Raw genomic sequence first — 22650 nt, 5'->3', positions numbered from 1 at the left:
ACTGGTTAGAGTAGACAAAGACAATTTCAGAGAGCTTCTGAAGAGGTTATTCTTCTAAAACAAGTATCCTCTGTTTCATGCCGTCCTTGTGCATTTGATTCAAGTAGTGTTCAGTTTTTCAGTTCATTTTTTTGGATAGCTAACCTATTCATTTTCCTTCTCTTCTCCACACAACCTGCAAGAAAAGCAGATGGCACTGTCAGCACACAGGGTACCTAGTGGTCAATGATAAAATAAAGACTAAGTTTTAGAATTAAATTATGATACTTAAGTATGAAATCCATTTCCATTCATGATTGACGACTTTTTTTAAAAGGAAATTTCATACTCACATTTGTATTTATTACTAACTCTTCAAGATATCTTGCTATAAAAATGGCACAGGAATTATATCGATTTTTTATTTGCTTAGGTAAAAGGAATATTTGTTTCAGGCCTTTCCCACTTAGACAAGATCTTCTAACTCTATGAAAGTGCTCAATGCACCTTAAAAGACTATTTTGATTTTATTACAAGGAAATTTTGCACACTGGGAAAAGATGTTTTAAACAAGCTTAGATAGATTCTTAGACAGAATGCAATCCGCTTCTTTAAAAAACATCCAGTCTCAAAATGCATGAAGCCATTGAAGAAAGTTTAAAAATGAGACCAAAAATATGAACCTAAAGCCAGTTCTTAAGCCGTCGTAAGAACAAGTTCCAGTATCAGGCCAGATTATCTGATCTTAAGGGGGCTTTCTGCAAAATTAATCCTTATTGAAGCTTTTGGAAGTTTTCAAAGAACATCCCTTCCATTTGGTTTACTCTTACCAAAGCACAAAGCAGAATAGAAACTCTTCAGAGTATCAGCGTGCAATTTTAAGCATGTATTTGACATGTAAAAATAAGTGTTCTTATTAAGTTATAAAATTAAGTTTATTCTCAGGAATAAAATGTATTAAATTAGTCCACCTCTTAAAGGTCATTCAGAGATGATCTGAATGCACAACACCCACCTGCTCTGTGATTGTGGAGTCTGTCATGTCATTCCCACCTCACCCTGCTGATGGCTATTAAACCACCCTCTTCGGCCTGTTTAAACCGAGAAACCCACAAAACTGAAAATATAACAAACCAAACTGGTTAATCTCAGTCTGATCTACCTGAATCTGAACAGGTAGAACGGTAATCTTCTGCATCTGTGTCTAATCCACTGTTTTTCATTGCTCAAGTTCCTGTAATTTTAAGGGAAAAAAATTACTTGATGTCCAAGAATATGACCCAAATACTAGTATTGTGAGAGACGCTAGAGAAAGTAATGACTTGCTGCAGTTTCCACAGGATTCTACTATTTCCTTTCCAGCTTGGTTAAAACTACAGCTGTAGCAACCACACACCACTGTTCATATGAAACTGAAACGCCGTCTATGCTGCAACTGCAGCTGTCATCATCTTTGTTTAGTTAGTAAAATGTAATCAAGTTATTTTTGAATTTGCTATCAACGTGTTTTCTTGCTAGGCTGCATATTCTTCTTGTCCCCAGATTGGCTATTATGTTGAGATTATACGTTAAAAAACAGGACAAAGCCAGCAACTGGTAGTTTTCTATATTTTGCAGATGTAAGAACTAAATACACACAGAGCATCTGGACTTCACAGTTCTGGCAGATGCTGTCTGTGGTTTGCACATTTGGGGCCTTATCCTGAAACTTTAATGGAGTCTCAGCAACAATCACTTCCTCCTCTCCCTGCCTCTAGATAGGAGATGCAATCAGATCCCAGTCACCTTGTTTAGGGACTTTACAAACAACAGATTAAGATTTCATTAATTTTGTTATTGATCATTAAGGTTCTCTACTTAGTGCTGAGGAACAGAACTCAGGATGTAGTGCTCTGTTATTTGTGACAAATTATGAATGAAAAATCTGTATTTTTTTTAAAACAACAAACAAGCCACATACACACAGATGACAAGGACATTCCACTTGCAGATTTACTACCTATACTACTAGAAAGGCCAATAAACACGATCATCTCCCCCGCACCCTTAGGAACAAAAAGCATTTCCCCATGTTACTGTTCAGAAACAGCTGTCCTCTAGTTCTCTCAAGCTAGATGCTGCTCCTTCAAAAATATATGGAGAGAACACTGAACAGCTGGACACAAAAAACTGTAAGACTGATAAGCATTTTGTCCTCCCTATCCCTTCAACAATGTCATGTTATTCAATCCCTTCCACCATCTCCACTGTGCCATCTCCTGCAGTATGATGCAATAACTGTTAGATCAAGGCACAAGGGATTATAAAATATAAACAATCGATTCCTTAAACACCTTGGGGAAGGGAATAAATTTTTAACCTGTATCAGTTCTATAATCCAGTTCAGATAATTCAGATGCAAAAGCAGTTTCATCATCCCAACCAAGAGAAAGATCCAGGAGTAAAAGCAAGCAGCTAAGGAAGCATGAGTTAAGGCAAATTATACCTTGTCAGACTACAAAAAAAGCAAGACATTTCTTCCCCCCCCCCCCCCCCCCCCAAACTTACTTTATACTTTAAGTCATAGGACGAAGGCTAGGTTAAGTGATTTTCCAGGTGCTTAATATTTTTGATCAATGAAGACAAGTGTCAAAACAAAATTTGTGTCAACAAGAGACAGAGGTGTTAGAAACAATGTAGGCTTGGGTTAGAAGAAATCTCTTAATGTAAATAAAGAACAGGCAGAAGTTCAGTTTCTTACTAGATGTTCTCTATTATGATGTCTGACGACTATGTTGGATGTATATATTCTAGAAAAAGAATGTAAACCTGACAACACAGGTTTATGCGTGATAACAGTTTCAGTCTTGGAGAAAACACTTTTAGACCATTTTAGAAGGATTTTTTCCAACACTAGAAACAAACAATAATTAAATCTAAACACACAGCAACTCTGCCGCACCAGTGTTAGAAAACACCTTAAGTTGCAGAAAACATCAAGACTACTTTCTATAGCGTGCACCTTTGCCTGATCTTAAAGTGCCACTGGTGGGCTGCCTTACTCAATTTCTTACATGCCTATCTGGTGAAGAGAGGCATGCCTCTCCTCTGAGTATTTCCAGTGAAGTTGAATCTGTTTTGAGGCCAGAAAAGGAGATTAGTTTAAGAGATTCACCCAATCCCATAAATCAACTCTTTAGAGAACCTTTACACTCCAAGTTTTTCTACTCTTTTAGCTTGCTAACTTCCCTTCATTCTCCAAAAGCTTGGTTTGTCAAGATACACTTTCTTAGTTAATGAACCTGTACATTTTTATTGCAGTTCGTTTTATTCTCACTCTGACCTCGTAACTTGATTTTACGGACCAAGTTCTTTTCACAACTATTCAGCGCAGTACTCCAAATCCTACTAGCTTCGGAAATCTTCCAAAATAGTTGAAAACCTCCTGGCTACTACTGTAAAAGCTGTACGTTTAAAAGGACAATTAAGCATGTTGTAAAGCTAGGACTTAATCCTGCTTCTTGTATGCATCTCTATTGAAGCCTGTAGGAGTTAGCATGGAAGTAAAATGAAAACATTGTTTGTGTAATAGTTTTAACACTACGCAATGCTTAAAACCAAACCAAAACACAAATGCTCTCAAATGCAGCCAAGGTAACCAGCAATGAAATAGAGAAATGCTTTTTTTTTTCCTGTGCCTACAGATGTAAAATTACAAGAGGTCAAGTCTACTGATATTTTAAGTTTTTCAAAGCTTGCTGTTAGATCTGTGGATTTTCTCTGGGAAAAGGAAAAAATTAATCTAACCTGACACTTAATAGCTGTTTGTAACTATGGCTAAACCAAGTTGTCATAGCTTGAAATTCAAGAGAAAAATCACTCCCTTGTATTGTGTACGCTGTCTCTAGGTGACCACTAAGTGCAGAGCTCTCCTTTCAAACATTCAAAGGCAGGGAAGGCCACAAAGAAAAAAAGACATACAGGCTGTAACTGCAGTTTGCACAGGAGTACTAGTTCTGCAAGGAATTTTTTTTAACCTCATTGTGACAAGGGGTGTTCTACTTATCTACTGGACAGCAGTACCAAAACTGGCATCTGGTGTGGAAACATCACAACTGAACACACGAATGCAGTTTACATATACACTGTATACATCTCCACTGAACTGTAAGGATCCCCAGGTCCCAGTGGAGGGGGCCAAACATGACCCAGAAGATCCTCCCCACCCCCAACGTTTCATGTTGTGAAACCCATTTTAATAATCTATAGGTGGAGCTGTGCTTCACTCTAAACCTGTGGAAGCACTGAAGAACGTAAGGAGGTTTCTTTAAATCAAAAGGATAATCTGTCTTATCTCCCTCAGGGAAAGATCTGTTTCATTGCGACACATCTGGAAGTATCTAGATCAGTTCCAGCAGAGATCAGGAACTGTCTTAAACAGAAAAGTCCAAGTACAACTTGGAAAGGTTGGCAAGGAATGAAACAAGAAGCTGACCATAGGTTCAATGGGAAAAAAAACACAAACATAAATCCAAGGACACATGAGGTCCCTGGTAAGGACATGCTCTGTTACATTAAAAAAACACTTTCCCAACGTGAAACATTATAGAACAGCCCTGAACCAGAGAGAGCTGGTCAAATGGCTGTAATCTCATAGTAGTTTGGTTTTGGAAGCGAAGCTGGCAGAAGGGGGGCCTGTCCCATCAGCTCCTTCAAGGCAAGAGAGTTCTCAAGAGCTTTTACAGCAGACTTGGCACAGTCTGCTAAAATGTTCTGTAGGTGGGCACCGCGATCATCTATCAAATAAACACCACCCCTTCACAGAACAGGAACAATTTCACTTATTATACATCTGACCTTTCTGGCTGAGCCAGCCACCTACCTTCTTCCAGACTCAGGAGGACTGCAGACCAATTACCCTCCTCCTGTATCAGGTGCTATAAGCTCTGGCATTTGGGGGAAGGTGCTGATTTATTGTTTTTGCATAGGAAGCATACAAACTGTTCACACAGTGAATCAGCCTGAGAAATTCCCATGAATGCCTTTTTTTTTTTTAAACACTATCAGCCCACAGTCAGCTCAGTTCTCCCAGAAAATAGTTTTCACAGTCTGTGTAGGGAAAAAAACAAAGGACAAAGACTCTCCCTTCCCTGAGAAATGAGGCAGTATTGCAGAAAGGCTGCTGTCACCTCAGTAACGCACCAGTCCACATCCTACCCCTAAGTTGCTAAATCAGTTACCCTAACAGTTGAACCTTCCAGATTTAGTGACTGATAGTGGTAGAACTCCAGCTTGTGACTCATGGTCACTAACAGGACAGCTGGAGAGGTTAAAGACATCTGACACAGGCATTTTGAGTCACCCTGCTCCCTAAAGCATAAAACCCGTGGGATTTTAATCAGACCTTAACCTTTGAAATGGCAATTTGAAATAACTCACGTAAGCTTGGCAGTGCTATATTTGAGTACCACAAGGGTTTGAAGAAGACGCTGCATTACAGAGGAAGTATGTATAAAAGGGAGTAAGACACATGCTTTTACAAAACAATGGTGCATTAACCAAACTTCAATATGGATATGCCAGAATGACATGTTATTCACAGACATTTAAGACTTACTTTCCTGAGCATTCTACCAAAGAAGATCTAAATCCATATAGAGTACTCATTTGACCATTGAAGGGTTCTGACTAATACTTGCCATGGTGATCCAGATCTATTTAGAAGCAGCATTGGTCCTGCCTATTTCTTCTTTCTTGATGGCATCTAGGTTTGTGTTAGTGATAAGGTAGTTTCTGCTCATCCTTGAGCAGCTGTTGATGAGAACAAAATGCCCATTTACAAGTTTAAAGCTGTCTATACTGACAAATGCAGCACAAAATTCTAACCTTAAAACCTTTTCAACCCTGGGAAAAATGCTGCCTTAGAAAATGCAGAGATTAACTACAAAAGTATTGCTACATCGAAGATTATAGGTGTATGCTGGTGTACTATTTAGACAGTAATCTGGAACTGGTAAAGACTACAGAGATATCACTGTGAGCCAATTGTTTACACAAGATTTTTAATTACATGTATAAGTAAGTGTTGTCTGCCAAGTTAACAACAGTATTATTAAATGAAGCATGCCAGATACTGACAACAGAAAAGCTTTTTTTCTAAGAAATAAATTGTTGCTGCATATATGAATGAAGGATCAGTTAGGCACAAGGATCTACACTACAGACTCTAGAGGTCATCTGTTCTGCACCCCCTCCCCAGCTTTACTCAAGCAGGGCCACCAGGAGCAGGTTGCCCAGGATCATGTCCTGCCAACTTCTGAAGACCTCCAAAGGATGGAGGCTCCACAACCTCTGGACACCCTGTGCCAGTGCTGTCACTCACACAGCAAAGAAGTGCTTCCTGATGTTCGGCTGGAACCTTGTGTGTTCCAGTTTGTGCCAGTTGCCTCTTGTCCTGGCACTGGGCACCACTGAAAATAGCATGGCTCTGTCCTCTTTCCACCCTCCCTTGAGGTATTTATAGACATTAGTAAGTTCCTCCCTGAGCCTCCCCTTCTACAGGCTGAACACTCCCAGCTCTCACAGCCTCTTCTCATAGGAGAGGTGATCCAGGGCCTTCATTATCATGGTGGCCCTACACTGGACTCTTTCCAGTATGTCCACATTGCTCATAGACTGAGGGGCCCAGATCTGGACACAATTCTCCAGGTGTGGCTTCATCAATGATGAATATAGACAGAACTAGACACCTCTGCATTTGTTAATATTTTTAGATTAGTAACCACTAAGGTAAAGCAAGAAAAAGGTCACAGCCTCTGCTGCTTCCTGAACATGGACTGCTTTATTCCACCACCTCCCAAAATAATAGCTTCATTTTGGGACTAGGATTATATGATGAAATCCACCTACCTCTCAGAATACAGACATTTCAGCTAGTAAGTTAAAACAGGCATACATGTTTTAGGCTCCGTCATTTCACGGTGACTTGTAAAAACAAAACAAAACACAAACTCAGATTCTCCCTAAATTGGAGAGGACTTCTTTTACACTACCTGCCCTAATCTCAAAAAAATCTTTTGGTATTTTCTCTCCACAAAACATTAGGCCATTCTACAGGAAAAAAAATCAGATTTGCTCTTAGAAATGCTTTCAATGTATACAACAAATGCTCATTTTAGCTTAAAAGCTTCCATTAAGATTTTAGATAAAAACTGGAAGTTACTTGATTTTGGGTGCAGTGGTGGAATGCACTTGGGCTGAAAACACCACAAAATTTGTTTGATTTTTATTGCTAATGACTTAACACATCAGTATCATAGCATCATCATTCTACGTACTCCTGAAAACATTTATAGGCAGATGGACTGCAAGGAATGTGAACAAGGAAAACCAGCTCATGCTGTAGGGAGGAACGCATAGTTCTGGCAAACTAAAAATAAAAATAAAGCATTAACACACCATATGCTGTACAACAGCTAATAGTATTATTTAGAAATATTCCAATAAAACAAAGGTAACAATGGCAGAAGTTCAGACCTACTAAAAAAAGGGGACTTAAGTCAGCCACCTCTGACAGTCATATTCGTCACCATAAAAACTCATGTTTGTTTATAACTAACAATTTAGTTTTTTTCATTTTACACAAACCTTAGGATAACATATACTTGAAGAGTTTTCCTTGTGACCAAAGTTACTAGCCATGCCAGAAAACAGTTGAAATACCACTGGTAGAACAAATTTTGGCTTGTACACAGACCACGACTTAAAAGACTGACTTGTCTTGCACCACAATTGTAGTATCTTCCTATTCAGTAAGTTCTGTTTTAACCTCTGTGCATCTGCATAGTAGTGTTAATACGTTCTCTTTCCAGCAGTGTAAGAAAAGCAGCCAAAGAAAGGGAGCTCTTCAAGTATTTTCTTGTAGGTGAAATCCTATCACAAAAAGTAATTTCAACTCAGGTAATGCTCAAGTAACTTCGACATTTTGGAAATTACAAACAACATTGGTGTAAGAGAACAGCCTGCGTGCACACAGTGAATATTCAACAATTTTTTTCATGCTTTCAAACTGAAGATCGCAATCACAACTGAATTATTTCTTAGAACGTGTCAGTTAATAATCTGACCAGAGAGAAGGCTAAAGTAACTTAGAGGAAGTAAATTTTTTTTTTTTGCAAAAGAAAACACTTCGAACTGCCACAGAGTCGACAGTAACACAGCACTGGGTGAAGGACTCATTTAATGACACCAAACCCTTGGGCAAATCTTAACCTGTTCTAACTTTCACTTCCAGTTTATGAAATGGTGGTAGCTTCACATACCTGCAGCAGAGATGTAAAATCACGTAATTGCTCACAGTCTGAAATCTTCAGGACTAACAGCAAACTTCTCAGTCTCAGCCTTGCTGAAGTGCTCACTCATATTATTAGGGTAACCAGCTCCAATTACAGAAGTACGTATGTGAAGGTAAGAACTACATTTTCCACAGCTTTTCCCTCTTGGTGTCAAAACAAAGAGTTTAGACTTCTCCTTTGTAGCAAAGTAGCTGAAGCACAGAATAAAAACAGGACACATTTGCTCAACAGCTCTCACTCCAGCCCAACAGAAAACAGGGAAAGAAATGCAATGGATTTAATCCATATTAAAAAGCTTCAGTAAATCACCATTCTGCAGCTTAGCCTGTGAGGTGACCCGACATCAGCAAAAACATTCTTAAGAATGTTTTCATTTGTGACTTATATTGTGGAAAGGTAAATTTAAAACAAAAAGACCTGTGGTTTAGGTTGGTTAATTTTTACCTGACAGGTCTCAAATTCTAATGGACTATTTGGAAATTGATTCAAAGCAGCAAATAATGACTGTGTGGCTGTCTTTGTTCCAGAAGATAAGTTTCATAAGCATCTCAAACGGAAGTTTCAGAGTCCATAAAGTATGTTCATTCTGGTACACCCATACGCTATATACTACTTAAATTCCCCTTTAAAAACCTAACTAGCCATGAAATACTTTTTCCTAATGCAACAGAGGAGCTGCACTAAGAATTAGCATTTTCCCTCTAGCCAGAAAAGGTGCTGAAACAGGAAGAACATTTCCACCTCAGACTAATACTGAACCCAAGCTATCGCTCTGAAGCCTTTGCTTTTACACACGGCAGAACTCCATTCACATTCAACAGCAAGGAGTGTGTGTCTCTCACTGTTTATACTGGGTTTATGCGGCAAAGTTTTGGTAGCAGGGTGGGGGCTGCAGGGGTGGCCTCTGTGAGCAGAACCCAGCAGCTGCCCCATGTCAGATCAGAGTCAGCTCCAGGGTGGATGGTAGGGCAAATGCATTTTTAGTTTGCTTTAACTCTCACTGCTCTAGTCTGCTAGTGATAGGCAATAAATTACATTCATCTCCCTTATGCTAGTTCTGTTTAGCCTGTGACAGTAACTGGTGAGTGATCTCCCTGTCCTTATCTCAACCTTTGAGCTTCCCCCCCCCAACATTTTCTTCCCCCTTCCTTCTGAGGAGGGAAGTGACAGGCAGGAATGGTGCTGAGCCACCTACCACCTCACTTCTCAGCTCCTAATTTACCAAGCAAAAGGAATACCCTGGTCCATAAGGAAGAAGTCTCCATAGAAAAAAAGGGATGCCTTTTCTCATCCTTATTCCCCTCAAAAAGGAGCATTGTTTCCCAGCCCTCTCATGTATCCCTTTTTCCTAGTAGCTCTATTTGTTTTCTTATCTCAAGAGCAGAGTAGGCCACACAGGGAAGGGCATGGATGCCCTTCTCTCTGACACTTTTTCAAGACTTCTCATCCTTGTTTTACCACATTCAAACATACAGATTATCTACTAACCCTTCTGAACACATACTCCTACCCACATGTTTTTTAGTTCAAAAACAGCTACTACAAACTAGTTATGACCATGAGCTAGAACATGCTGAACCAACTGCCATGAACCAGAACAACTTCAGTCAAGAGAGAAAGCAAACAGGTAAAAATGAAGGATATTAGTTTAATTTGCTTGCAGCAAAGGTGTCTTGTTACGGAGACCAACAATGCTCAACTCCCACAGATCATCAGCCTTTCCTTGCTTAGACAGATCTAAGAGTTCTGGTACTGTTCTCCCCATAAAGTTGAACCCACTGTTCTTACTCTTCAGCAATCCTTCCCCATGTCTGAAATGTGTCTGCTCAAAGTCTTCGATGAACAAGGTCCCTGCCTCCAGTTTCATGTTTGTTTCTGCTTCCTGTCCCATCACAGTGATTATTCCAAAGTCTGGAAAGAAAAAAACACAAAGCAACTCCGCAACTTGTTCAATATTTGATTTATTACACAAGAAATATCCAAGCTATTTTCGGTTATTCAAATAATGTGAGGAGGAGACTGCTACAGGCACAATCAGGGAAATGAGGATACTTAATGGCAATAAAGAATAAGCTCTAACATGCCCTTGCTTCTACATTGTTAACATGACAACATAATGGATGGATCTGTAGTTTGCTCGCTCTCAATGTAAATATTACACAGTACATGAGGATTTTGTACTTCAGTCATTGATAAAAAGAACTTGTCGGTCAACATCAAAAACAATTAGCATTAATAAGAACAGGCCTCCAAATACTATATTTTCGGATTGAGAAATTCAATACATAGGATTTAGGAGAATTCAAAAGAAAATATATTTTGACTTTTTGATTATAATCACTACAATTAAATCACTTTTTATCCTCAACTGTGTAGCAATTGTATGGGAATGTTTGTGTGCAAACTATCAACAGCTTGAGCAGAAGACAATAGCTGAATTTCTGTCACTGAAAAGAATGTGGTCCTCTGATGACTAGAGCTACAAGGCTACCAAGTTATTTTTCTACTCCTATATCAAGGCACACTATTTTTCTATAGCCCCTCAGAAATTCCTTTCATCAGCCTTTCACTGAAAGCTCTGAACTCCATTTCCATCAATACTTTTTAATTGTACTATGAGTTTTCAATAAATAAAACTATACAAATTAATCCAGAAAACAGATCTAACACTTTAAAATTCAGTAAACTGAATGATTCCAGGTAGCAATCCCAATAATATCAAAATCAAGTTTTCCTTTAAGTACATTCTATCCTTGCCTGCTAAATTACTGCCCCATGCAACTATTACACAAAAGATTAAACTCAAGTTACGCAGCATTCTTCCTCAATATGTCAGGTAAAGCATTAAATAGTAGCATTAAATACTTAATGCAACTTCGTATTTCAGGAACTGAATATTCTCCAAAGAGCTCTAAAAAAAAAAAGCTAACTCCACAATCTCTACATGTTGACATCACTGTGCTAATAGTGTAGTGTGACTACTAAAATATTTTTCTAGTACTTAGAGGTTCTTTGTCTCAAGAAATGCCATTTCAATGCTGAATGATTATAGTCATAAAATAGGCCAGATCAGAATGGACCTCGAATGATCATTTAGACCAACCTTTCAGGCTAAATGGGAACTTAGATGGTATTATCCTGCACCCTGTCCAGTCTTGTCTTGAAAGCCTCCAGTGATGGGGATTCTATCACATCCCTGGGGAAGTCACTCCTCTGATTGATCGTTCTCACTGTAAAGAATAAAAATAAAAATTGTTTCTTGTGATATTAACTTGAACGCTTAAAAATAAACAGATTTCTTAGGAACATCAACTAAAAGTGACCATATGTACGTAGTAACAGTTACTGTCAAACATGACAATTTGAGCATGCCATGAAGAACACATTTTTTTCAGTTTGACCTAGAAAAATACAACAGAACATGACAGATACGATACATGTAATCAATTATTATTTTTAAATGTTAAGAATACCTCAAAACTGCAACTTGGTACTATGTACAACAGGGCAAGAGCACTCTTACGGTGAAAGTCCCAGAAGTTATTACAGACTTGTCAACTGCATACATTCCTTGCTGTTTGTATGTAAGATTATTGACATCTCACATTGGTAATAAGGAAAACAAACACACTAGGAGTTTCATTACCTACAGCAGTATTGTTTTAAGACCATGACAAGTGGTGATGATTACCAAAGTAAAAACTAGTGGGAATGAGAGCTCAAGGGAAAATGAAAAATCTAAGCACATAGATAAAGAGCCCCCTTGGGAAGTGCTGAGCAGTACCAACTAATTAACTACTGTGCTCATTATCATGCTACATAACATCTTACATAAGCTATGATTTCAAGCGTAGACTGATTGCAGCTCCAGCCAAGACAGAGTGCATGCTGAACTACACCAGTTGCTCTAGAGAAGAACTATGAGTAAAAGTAAATGGTTTACCTTGGCTCACTGCAAGTAGCTCTTGAGCATACTGTTGACTGCAGTCTCTCTCCTAGGCTATTTGGGGCCTAGGAGATCATTGAAAGCAACTACAATGCTAGTTTTTCTCACAAGTCAGGTAACAAAGCATTGCAAGGAGTGACGTAAGTCTTAATATTCAAAAATAAAAGAAATATCAGCTTTAGAAGAACCACAGCTACTTAACTTGTAGCAACTTCATTTTTCTACTGATCAATTGATATTTTGGCTTACTCACATCCGCCTTTACCTTCTGATGGTAAAAAACACCATTGAACTACAGCGCATGCACACAAGAAGAGATCAGCATCTACCCATATCTTTGTATTAAAATAAAGAATAATAGCAACCTCCTTTTCCTTTGAGTGCAAGGATTTTCACAGCAGAACTCCTAATTTTACTATCAATTTCCCTTTCTTGGTACACATACCTAGAGTTCATTAGAGAGTATATGTTATTTGCTTGCATTGGCAGAATTTTAAGTTTATAGCTATCATACTCATTTCATTCATTTTATTTATTTTTCCCCTCTGTGATACCCATTTTGCCCAAATCCAAACAGTTAGTTCAGGGGACTGGTCCAAAATAAAAATAAAACATCAGATGTTTAAAGATTAAAAAAAGCATATTCCAGTATTGGTGAGCAACATTCTCTTGATTAGAAGTGAAAATAGAAGTAACAGGAGCTTCTGCTCCCACAGAGACCTTATAGAGGCCTTACAGTGCCTAAAGGGGGGCCTACAGGAAAGCTGGGGAGGGACTCTTTGTCAGTGAGTGTAGGGATAGGACAAGAGGGAATGGCTTTAAACTAAAAGAGGTGAGATTTAGATTAGATATTAGGAAGAAATTCTTCACTCAGAGGGTGGTGAGGCACTGGCACAGGCTGCCCAGAGAAGCTGTGGATGCCCCATCCCTGGAGGTGTTCAAGGCCAGGCTGGATGGGGCTTTGGGCAGCCCGGTCTGATGGGAGGTGTCCCTGCCCATGGCCGGGGGTTGGGACTGCGTGGTCTTTTAAGGTCCCTTCCAACCTAAACCATTCTGTGCATCTATGATCCTTCCAATATCTCATTTCACAATCTAACTCTGGCATGGTGCTGGTCTTTTGTCAGTAATTATAAAACAAAAATCTCAGAAATTATATAACAAAATATCAGAACCCTGATGTGGCACCAACTGTGTTAAATTCTTCTTTCATAAGATTAAAGATGTTCTAGCTTTCAAAAACAAAAAATACCTTGAAAATGTTACTAAGCAGAAGAGTAAGTACTGATGTCCAGTGAAGGTAAGAATAATCTACCAAGTCTGACCAAAATGTATTTTTGATGTAGCATAAGAAGTGATACATAAGTAATACAGAAAAACAATTTGAAGGCCACAACTAAAGGAATTTGAAATACTTTCCCCAATCTTCTATTAGTCACTTTAGTAACTTTAGTAATATTGCAAGCGTACAGAAATCTGACTATTTCTTCAGACAATCATTAGAAGACTTGGGTAATGCTTGTATCTTTTGTTAGAAAACAGTAAGTGCACAAAGCTTATGAGAATTTACACATTTTGGGACACTATGGCTATGTTTTCTGTTCTTAAAAGAAGCAGCATTTTTCTCAGTCATTTCTCACTAATTAGATCACAGTCAATATAAAAATCAAGTTACATACTGGAAAGCTATTAGCCATTACATCGCCAGCACAAAACTTTCTATTGCTAATGGAACAGATGTACTGTAGGGAATAACAGTACAAAAACCATCATGGCAAACACTCAGGGCAAACAAGTCCTGCTGGCTTCAACTTCTTGATCATTTTAGCTGCCTAGACAGATATCATATTGATACAAGATGCACACACATTTATGGGAAGAGCAAAGACATTAAGGGTATAAGCAAGGAATTCCATACAAGAATTTATATTCTCATTCATTTAAGCCAGAATATTTCTTATAAGACCATACAGTTCACAACTGCAAGCTGACACCAGTGTCAAAGAAGTTGGTCATAATCACACCATTTTAAATTAAAGTTTTCCTCTAGCATTGCTCAGCAGCTCCAGTTAATCACTGCCTCAGACCTGCTGATGCCTCATTTGCTTCTGTTCAGTATCAAGAACTTCCTTCCAAAGTTTTTTTTCCCCTGACAGCTTAAAGGTAATATTTCAGTAGCTCTTAGAACAGCCCAACATTGACAGAAAAAAGTGTTTTTTAAAATAATACTGAGGTCCTCAAAATGATAATTTAAAACTTCACTTTTGAGGAAAATATATTTTTCTTCATGAAACAGAAAAGATCTAGAGAGACAGAACACCGAAAGCTAAGGGATCATTATTGACACATCCTAACACCGTACCAGTTAAGCTGCTCTTAGTTACATATCTCAAGCAGGAAATACATCCTGCATAAAATAGCCATCATGAACAAGTTTCTAGCATCCCTCACTTAGTAAATGAAGGGCAACAATAAAGGTGATCCCATGAAGCATTCTGCTGCTTGTGAACACAAGTAAGTTAAAGCAAAGCAAAACAAGTGTGACAAGTATACTGATAAATTATACATGCTTATACATAAAGCATGAGTGACCTTTAGGCTCCCAGAGTTATTAACCTGGGTCTCATTTATTAAAACATCCACCAAAGCGATGATGAAACACAGCAGAGGTATTCCAAAGTGAGAGTCCCCATTTCAATGCAGTCAAATTAAATTTGGTTTCCAAATTGACTTAATTAAAAGATCACATTGATTAAAGTAGACTTCATCGCATCTTGAATATAAGAACCCTAGAACTGAAAAAGTGCAAATGACAAACAAGAGGAAGGGAACTGCAAACAGTACACACAATAACACATTGGTCAGCTTTGATTACAGTTGCCATGTTGTTGCAGCCTTGTACCAAGAGGACTATGAGTCATGCAATGTTTCTATGGAGATGTAATACCTTTTATTAGACTAACTGATATAGCTGGAAAAAAGACCTGATGTGCATCTAGGCACATAAGCTCTTGAGGTCACTGTGTGACCTAAAGCTTGCCTGGCACCCTATCCCATTATAAGCCAGTCTAATAAAAGAAGATTACCTCCCTCCACAGACCTTGTCTAATACATATTATTATACCACGTGCAGTCTCTGGAAAGAGACGATAGTGAAGATCAGGGTGCTGGTTTAGTAAGAGTCACGTACAGTGAACACTTTTCATCATAATACCCGATCTCTCAAAACAGTTGCAGTGCTTCCTCAAAATATCACGAGCAGCAGATAAGCTATGCCAAACAAGCAAAAAGTCCTCTCACATAGTGCAACAACACTTTCAGGGAGTTACCTAGATCCAAGAAACAGTATACTACCTGCTTGTTTAAAGTCTGCAATACAGTGCCGAGAAAAAGTGTGGCAGGAAGAAATTCAATCCACGAGAACAGGGAAAACAAAACAAAAATAAAATTATCACAGTAGTATTCATTAAAAGAGGTTCCTGTATTACAAGAGCTGTGTTTCGCTTAGAGACAAAGAGCCAACATAAATGAATTAGCAGTCCATTCTGAGAAGATGGAAAGGGATGATACTTCACTTGGAGAAAGAGAGATTATGTAAGTTCAGAGTAGTCATCTTGTCAGCAACCTGAGTTAATTAAATTAGCTTTAAAGGTCATCTCTTCGAGGAATTACTCAAATGCCCTGAAAGTCTCAGTGAGGTACTTTTTTTTTTTAAAAAAACACAACCCAAAACATTGTTTCCTTGGCTTTCACTATCAAGACCTCTCTCAGAAAAGCCTCGTCATACTAGAACATGTTAGGCATTTTAAGTTTCCCAGATTTCTTTTACAATAAAGGTTTTAAGCCTCTGCTTAAGTCACATTCTTATAACACAAGTGCACATCAGACAGCTTTCCAACAAGCATTAGGCACTCCAGGCATGCTACATTGCAGCCATCTAAAAACATGAAGTCTAAGATACTTACTCCAGATTTGGAATGTGAAGTACATCCAAGAGGGAAATTTATCCTGTCCTAGAAAAAAGTGACTAGATTTAATAAATCCAACTTTCAGGGTAGCATTTCTCAATTTAGCAGACAGATTATTTCTTTAATTGTCTATCCTGCCAGAGAGTTGTTTCCAGGAAATAGAAGAGCATGGCAAGCTACAGAACTCTCCCAGCTGGACACTAATATAGCAGGTACATGACCGTAAGTAGTATACAAAGAACACTTCACTTCTTTTCCATGAGAGAGACAGAGCACTGGCACAGGTTGCCCAGAGAGGCTGTGGAGTCTCCTTCTCTGGAGATATTCAAAACCCACCTGGATGCCATCCTGTGCAATGTGCTCTAGGTGACCCTGCTCAGTATGGGGGTGTGGACTACATGATCTTCAGAGGTTCCTTCCAACCCATTTTGTGATTCTGTGAACACAGAGGCAATTATTACTAATTTGGTGAGTACTGGGATCCCAAAGACATCGTTTGGGAATGTGGTTCAACACTTTAAAAAGTGACAATGCTCTATGTAACACGGATGCAGTGGAACTATGTAACACGGATGCAGTGGAACTATGTAACACGGATGCAGTGGAACTATGTAACACGGATGCAGTGGAACTATGTAACACGGATGCAGTGGAACTATGTAACACGGATGCAGTGTGTAGCAGGTGGTTCCTACCACATTTTGTTATCAGATAAATCCAACTCCATTGAGCAGGCCCCTGAAGCAATGGATAGATGTATGGTTTAATTACAGAACAATTTTCCATAATCAAAAGAAAAACCGGAAGTTGCCAACTGTACCTAAACAAGCAAAGATTTTGACTGTTAGAGATGGTGGTACAGGAAACAAAACAAGAAACCTCCTACCACAAACTAAGAGGAAAAGACACTCAGTGTCTTGATACGTATCAGCTTTAGAAGGATTCACCATACCTTTTTAATGATTCAAGTGCAGAGTCCATTACATCCTGTCTTCCTTGCACTGGATGAAGAACTGCTAACACCTTGTCAATCTTCTATGGATCAGTGTTACATTTTCTATACAACGTAAAGGCACCTAAAGCAAAACAGAACACTGAATAAAAGCAGTGAGAATTAGAAAGAAAATTAAGTCCTTTCACTTAGCATCCTCCTCACATTCTCAAAAGGTTCATTAAAAGAAGAGAAGCATATATAGGAAAAAAGAAAATGAGGTTGAACAACCAGAACAATCCCACACACTACTAAAACATTTACTCAGACAGAAGTCTTAAATTCCAAAATGAGAATGTTGTTTATACAACTCTTTAGACACAGATGTTAGATTTACAAGAATTGTCAGTATTTCAGGATCATGTGCAACTGTGCCTTTTGAGGCAGTACGATACATGCTTTTTCAGTTAAAAGTGTCAAAAGACTTATGATATTGTATTAAGCTGTTCTTGTACTACATTGCAAACACTTAGGAACACAGAAGCTGCGAGACATAATGTTTGCAACCAGAGTAACTTAACAGTAACAGTACTAAATGGTGCTCTCAATCAATAAATACTAGTAGACACTGTCAGTCTTGGTCTGTTCTATGAACTTATACAAAGAGTGTAGGGAGCTTAAGAAATGGAAGATTTATCTTTTAAACTTAATCGCTAATGAAACCAGGAGTCATGATGAATGTACTTTAAGAGCAAATCAAGTCAATAAAACCTACCAGTCAAGGCTTCTGTATGAACTTCAGTACAAAAATCTTGACTTTAACTCAGTTACAAACCTTCAAAGAAACATTTACTGCAATCGGTATTTTAAAAAAAACCAAACTGTTCTGTGTTGTTAAGCATATTCTTACAGCAGAATATTTAATTCAAGAAAGATAACTCAACCAAAGAGTGCTTGTTAACCCAGATCTCTTCCTTGACCCCACTTCCCTGCACAGGTGGCACACCTTGGGAGGCAGTGCAGGGGCAGGAAATAGACATCAATTCAGCTCACCTGCCTGCTTCTCAGCTCATTAACAGCAATTGCTGCAGGCCAGTGTGCTCTCAGGCACTCATCCTGCCACTAGGAGGAGCCAAGCAGGTTAGGAGACAAGGCTTTAGCAGCAGGTTAAGAGACAAAGCTTAAACTGATCCTCATCACAAACAGAGTAGTAGTAAGAGGAAAGTTAACTCTGGTCCCTGAAAGTCATTTAGGGGAGACATTGTTCTTCAAGAAAAGAAAAAATAATAAAGGATAACCATCAAAAAACAACAATACACACATGAAAGAGAAAGAGGGAGCAAATGAAAAAAGATTCCGATAGATGTCAATACAACAAGGACATTGTAGGCAAGTTCACCATGTTCTCTTTAAAGAGAGGATTCACATTTATCCAGTGTATCTGTTATGGATCATAATGTTCAATACTTGTCATATTAGCTGCATATTTACATGCTGCACTGAGACTACCACACCACCACATCAGACAAGAGCTTGTAAACACCACTAATTCGTAACAGACATCTTATTTAAAAGACACATTGAGGAATACAAATACATTTCAGTTATAGAATAAGCCACAAAAATAACATTTTAAAAGCTTAAAATCTTTTAATGACTTTCAGGATTTCACAACCATAGCATTTTAGTAATGAATGACAAATTGTTTTTCACAACTTTTTTTGGAATTGAAATGTCTGGTTTCACTTGATTTAATTGAACACTTGATATTATTCAAACCTACAAAATATTTTTGCCATCACGTGCTGTGGTTTCTGGAATCAGACCAACTCTACAGAAGCATTCAGTGAAGTGTTCTTTGGTCAGAAAAGACTCCATCATGGGAAAAGGAGGAACAGGGAAGGATTTAACTCCTTCCCCCCCAACTAGCACACAAAATCCTATAAAGACAAATAAGAAAGGATGTCGATAATTAAAGAACAAGGGCTAAAGTTAGCCAGCCTGACTTGCTAGTTCAGTGGAAATCCTGAAAGTTACCAAACAAAATAAAAGCCACACAGTCAAACTATATAAACCAAGATCCTCTCCTCACTCTGTCTCAGAGACATCCAAATAATACCTGTCAGTATGATTTTTTTTTCCCCCCCTAAATAAAAGAATCAAGTCTCAAACCACAATGTCTAAAGCATGAAAAAAAGAGTCTCATGAGCAGCCAGCAAGCTCCTTGGAGTATAAGCAGCAAGTCCTCTGTGTGAAGTCTTGCTCAGCGAGCCCTAAATTCAATATTATTCTGAAATAATAATGCATATACACCCAATATAATGCATTTAATTAACAAAACAGTGATAAACCACTGTGAGATCTATTTATTGATATATTTGATATATTGATGTATTTGTCATATTCCCACCAGGCGTGGACTAATGAGCTGCTCTCGGCCACAGCTGTCAGCTGATTACTTAACAGCCTGACCATAAGGCTGTAAGTCACAGACTTCAAGTAAATAAGACTCCTGCATACTCCCCTGAATGATGCAGTCCTTCCCAAATCAGGGAACCTTCCCAAATGGGGGAACCTCGGCTGAGGCTGCCCATTCTATCACACTGCTCAAGTCCCATGAGCTGCAGGAACTGTGCCTGACAAGCGTACAGTGCCTCTTTGTCTCTCAAGCGACCTAAACCTCACGCTTAACAGATCAAACAGAACCCATTTTTCTTGACAAGGCTTCTTACAAGGAACTTCTCTGCCACTTCCTACTCTTCCTCTGTCCCCCTTACTTTGCCAAAATTCTTCCCCAGCCTCCAGTTCCCCTTATCTTCTCACCCAGGCTACAGTCAAGATGTGCTGCACCTGACTCAAAGGTGCTCTGATGCTGGAGACCTGATCGGGGGCTTGCCATGACCGCCCAACTGAGTACCGCCTCTAGCAATGCCTAAGAAGCTGAATTGTTCCCTGGGGTGCTACAAGTAACCTGTGCCTCTCTCCTCCACCAGGACCCCCCATTTTACGAGATTTGAAGGATCCCATCCCTTTCCAGGTGACCTCAGAGTGAAAACACACATTACAAAGACTTCATGGAAGGCACAGGAGTATCACACATCAGCTGTGATCCACAAATGCCAGCAGAACTGATAAGCCATAACAGTTCTCCATACTGCTAGCCAAACGTGGCATTTGTAGTTAAACTGGCATCTCACCCACAGGTGAGCAGCAGCTCTACGCCTCTACAGAAACTTGTTTCTGTATTGGATTTATATAACGATATATGGAAGAACAGTAGTCATTTCTTTCCTTTAATGCTCTCTTAAGAGCAGAGTAAGCTCACGGAGAGCTGACAGCATACATAATTCCTAAGGGGGTTTCTGAAAGGCTCTGCCAGAACCCCCAGACCTTTGCTAGGGACACGGGGCCACAGCGGGTGTGTTTTATTACCTGAAGGCAGCCGTTACCAGCACCGCACCGCGGTACCCTCGCACAGCCTTCTCCCAAAGCAGCTCTTCCTTGTTTTAGGAAACACACGTTTTGGCTCCGACCGCCGGCAGGCCGGCCGCTCGGGGGCACGCTCACCCCCTCTCCGAAGCCCGACCGCCTCCACGACCCCCGCCCCCCCAGGGCGCCGCCATCTCCGCCCCCGCCCCGCGCACACGGGCCGAGCCGGAAGGCGGGGCGTGGCAGACATCTTGGGCTGGGGCGGAAGTCCCCGACACCGGCCTCCTCCTGCATGCCCGAAGGAAGGTCTTGCCCTTAACCAAGATGGTGGAGGGGAGCCCTGTGTTGGCCTACGTGCGTGGTTATTAGCCCTTCGCTGCATGCCCCCAGCTGCATGCAATTGCTCAAATATCCTCAGTATCCCATTTCTTTAAAGAATCCCCTACTATTTTGCACCCACTGGCCATTTACTTTTAAATTGATACCGTGTTTTTCCTGTGCGTCTCTTGTGATCATGGCCTCGCAGCCTTACTATCCTCTTAGCCCATGCTCTGTTTTCTGCCTGTCTATACACACAACCTGCATGGCTCATGCCACCCTAGCATCTCAGTGAGCATAAACATCCCTGCAATTGCTCTGGTAAATAACACAGGGAAACCGACTGCAGGACATAGACAGTGTTTCCCCATGCATATTCTGCTGTAGGCTGCACCCCAGCCTTGTCTGATGAAGGGACACATGAATGTGGGGTGACCTGAGACACATGAACATATTGAGGGAGTCCTCAGCCAGCCAGGCACACTGGGAGAAGGTCTCCACCACTCACCCACTGGGACACACATTGCTGATGAGGCCAGTGGGGCTTCTGATGAGCCTCAGCCTCCAGTGCTCAGGGCACTGTGTATGCTAGGAGAGGTGTGGGGAAGTGCATTGTCTTTCCTTCATCTTGTGCTGCGCCCAGCAGTGGACAAATGGGCTTGGTGCTGTCACCTTTCCACATCCTGCCATGTGGTGACACTAATAGTCACCTGTTAAGGCTGTGTTTAGAATTAAACATTGGTGAGTAGTGGTGTCATAACCTCTGTGCTAAGAAAAGGACTACCCAATCGAGCCAGTGAGAAAACTGTATATGCTGAATGACACCATTTTCATAAATTTAAACATTTCTACATGGCAGAATAAGTCGCCTGCATGCAGCAATCAGGACGTAAAATCCTTAAGCTTTATCTAGAAATAGGGATGCACCCTGTTGTCTATATACAGAGCTGAGCCAGCAGATGCGGTGGTGATGATGGTGATGGTGAAGGAGAGGTTAGAGGTGTGACTGGATGACCTCCATTCTGCTATGAATTTATTTTCTCAGGATCAGGAACTCAGCTATCACATTACCATATTTATTTAAGTAATATATATATATTGCCTGGATCCTGCAATAAATATTTAGCTATCAAATGTGTGTTTACCTGCCTCAGCCAGTTCAGGAAAAAACTAATGCATGTAAGCAGAGACGGAGGGGTTTGAGTAATACCTGTCTTATTTGACTATGTGAGACATTCATGTGTCAAAAAAGATACATGGTAGACTTAAGCTATATAGAATCATAGAATCATTAAGGTTGGAAAAGACCTTCAAGATCATCTGGTTCAACCATCACCCTACTATCAATATCACCCACTAGACCATGTCCCTCAGCATCAAGTCCAACATTTCCTTGAAAAACCCCAGGGACAGTGACGCCACCACTTCCATGTGCAATCCGTTCCAATGCCTGACTACTATTTCTGAGAAGAAATGTCTCGTAATTTCTAATCTAAACCTCCCGTGGCGCAACTTGAGTCCATTCCCTCTAGTACTATCACTAGTTATCTATACGCTTGTAAGTATCTATTAGAAAGGACAAGGTAGCATGGAAAAAGAAAACGGCACTGATAGCTGTTGGAGCATGTGCAGAAAAGGAATTTATACCTAATCTAATGTGAGGATGTTGGATGAGATTAGAAAAAAGTATCGGAAGGGTTTTGATCCTAGTGCAAAGGATGGCATTGCTAGTCAGTCAAGGGAAGTGAT

At 39.8% G+C, this 22650-nt stretch overlaps 1 long non-coding RNA gene across 1 annotated transcript; it reads right to left on the bottom strand.

Moving 5' to 3' along the window:
* Nucleotides 1-1219: 1219 nt before the first annotated feature.
* On the bottom strand, nt 1220-22440 carry LOC310897359. Its single transcript, XR_014582250.1, has 8 exons — nt 20587-22440; nt 17176-17299; nt 16560-16659; nt 11416-11542; nt 10101-10223; nt 8280-8503; nt 6868-6942; nt 1220-2433 (listed from the first exon to the last, which is right to left on the bottom strand). It is a non-coding gene; the product is annotated as an uncharacterized lncRNA (long non-coding RNA).
* Between the last annotated feature and the right edge of the window lie 210 nt (nt 22441-22650).

The sequence above is a fragment of the Anser anser genome, assembly GCF_964211835.1.
Source record: "Anser anser genome assembly, chromosome: 3".
Taxonomy (NCBI): Eukaryota; Metazoa; Chordata; class Aves; order Anseriformes; family Anatidae; genus Anser; species Anser anser.
The sequence above is the reverse complement of the archived record's forward strand: the minus strand, read 5'-3'. Positions and strand labels throughout refer to the sequence as shown.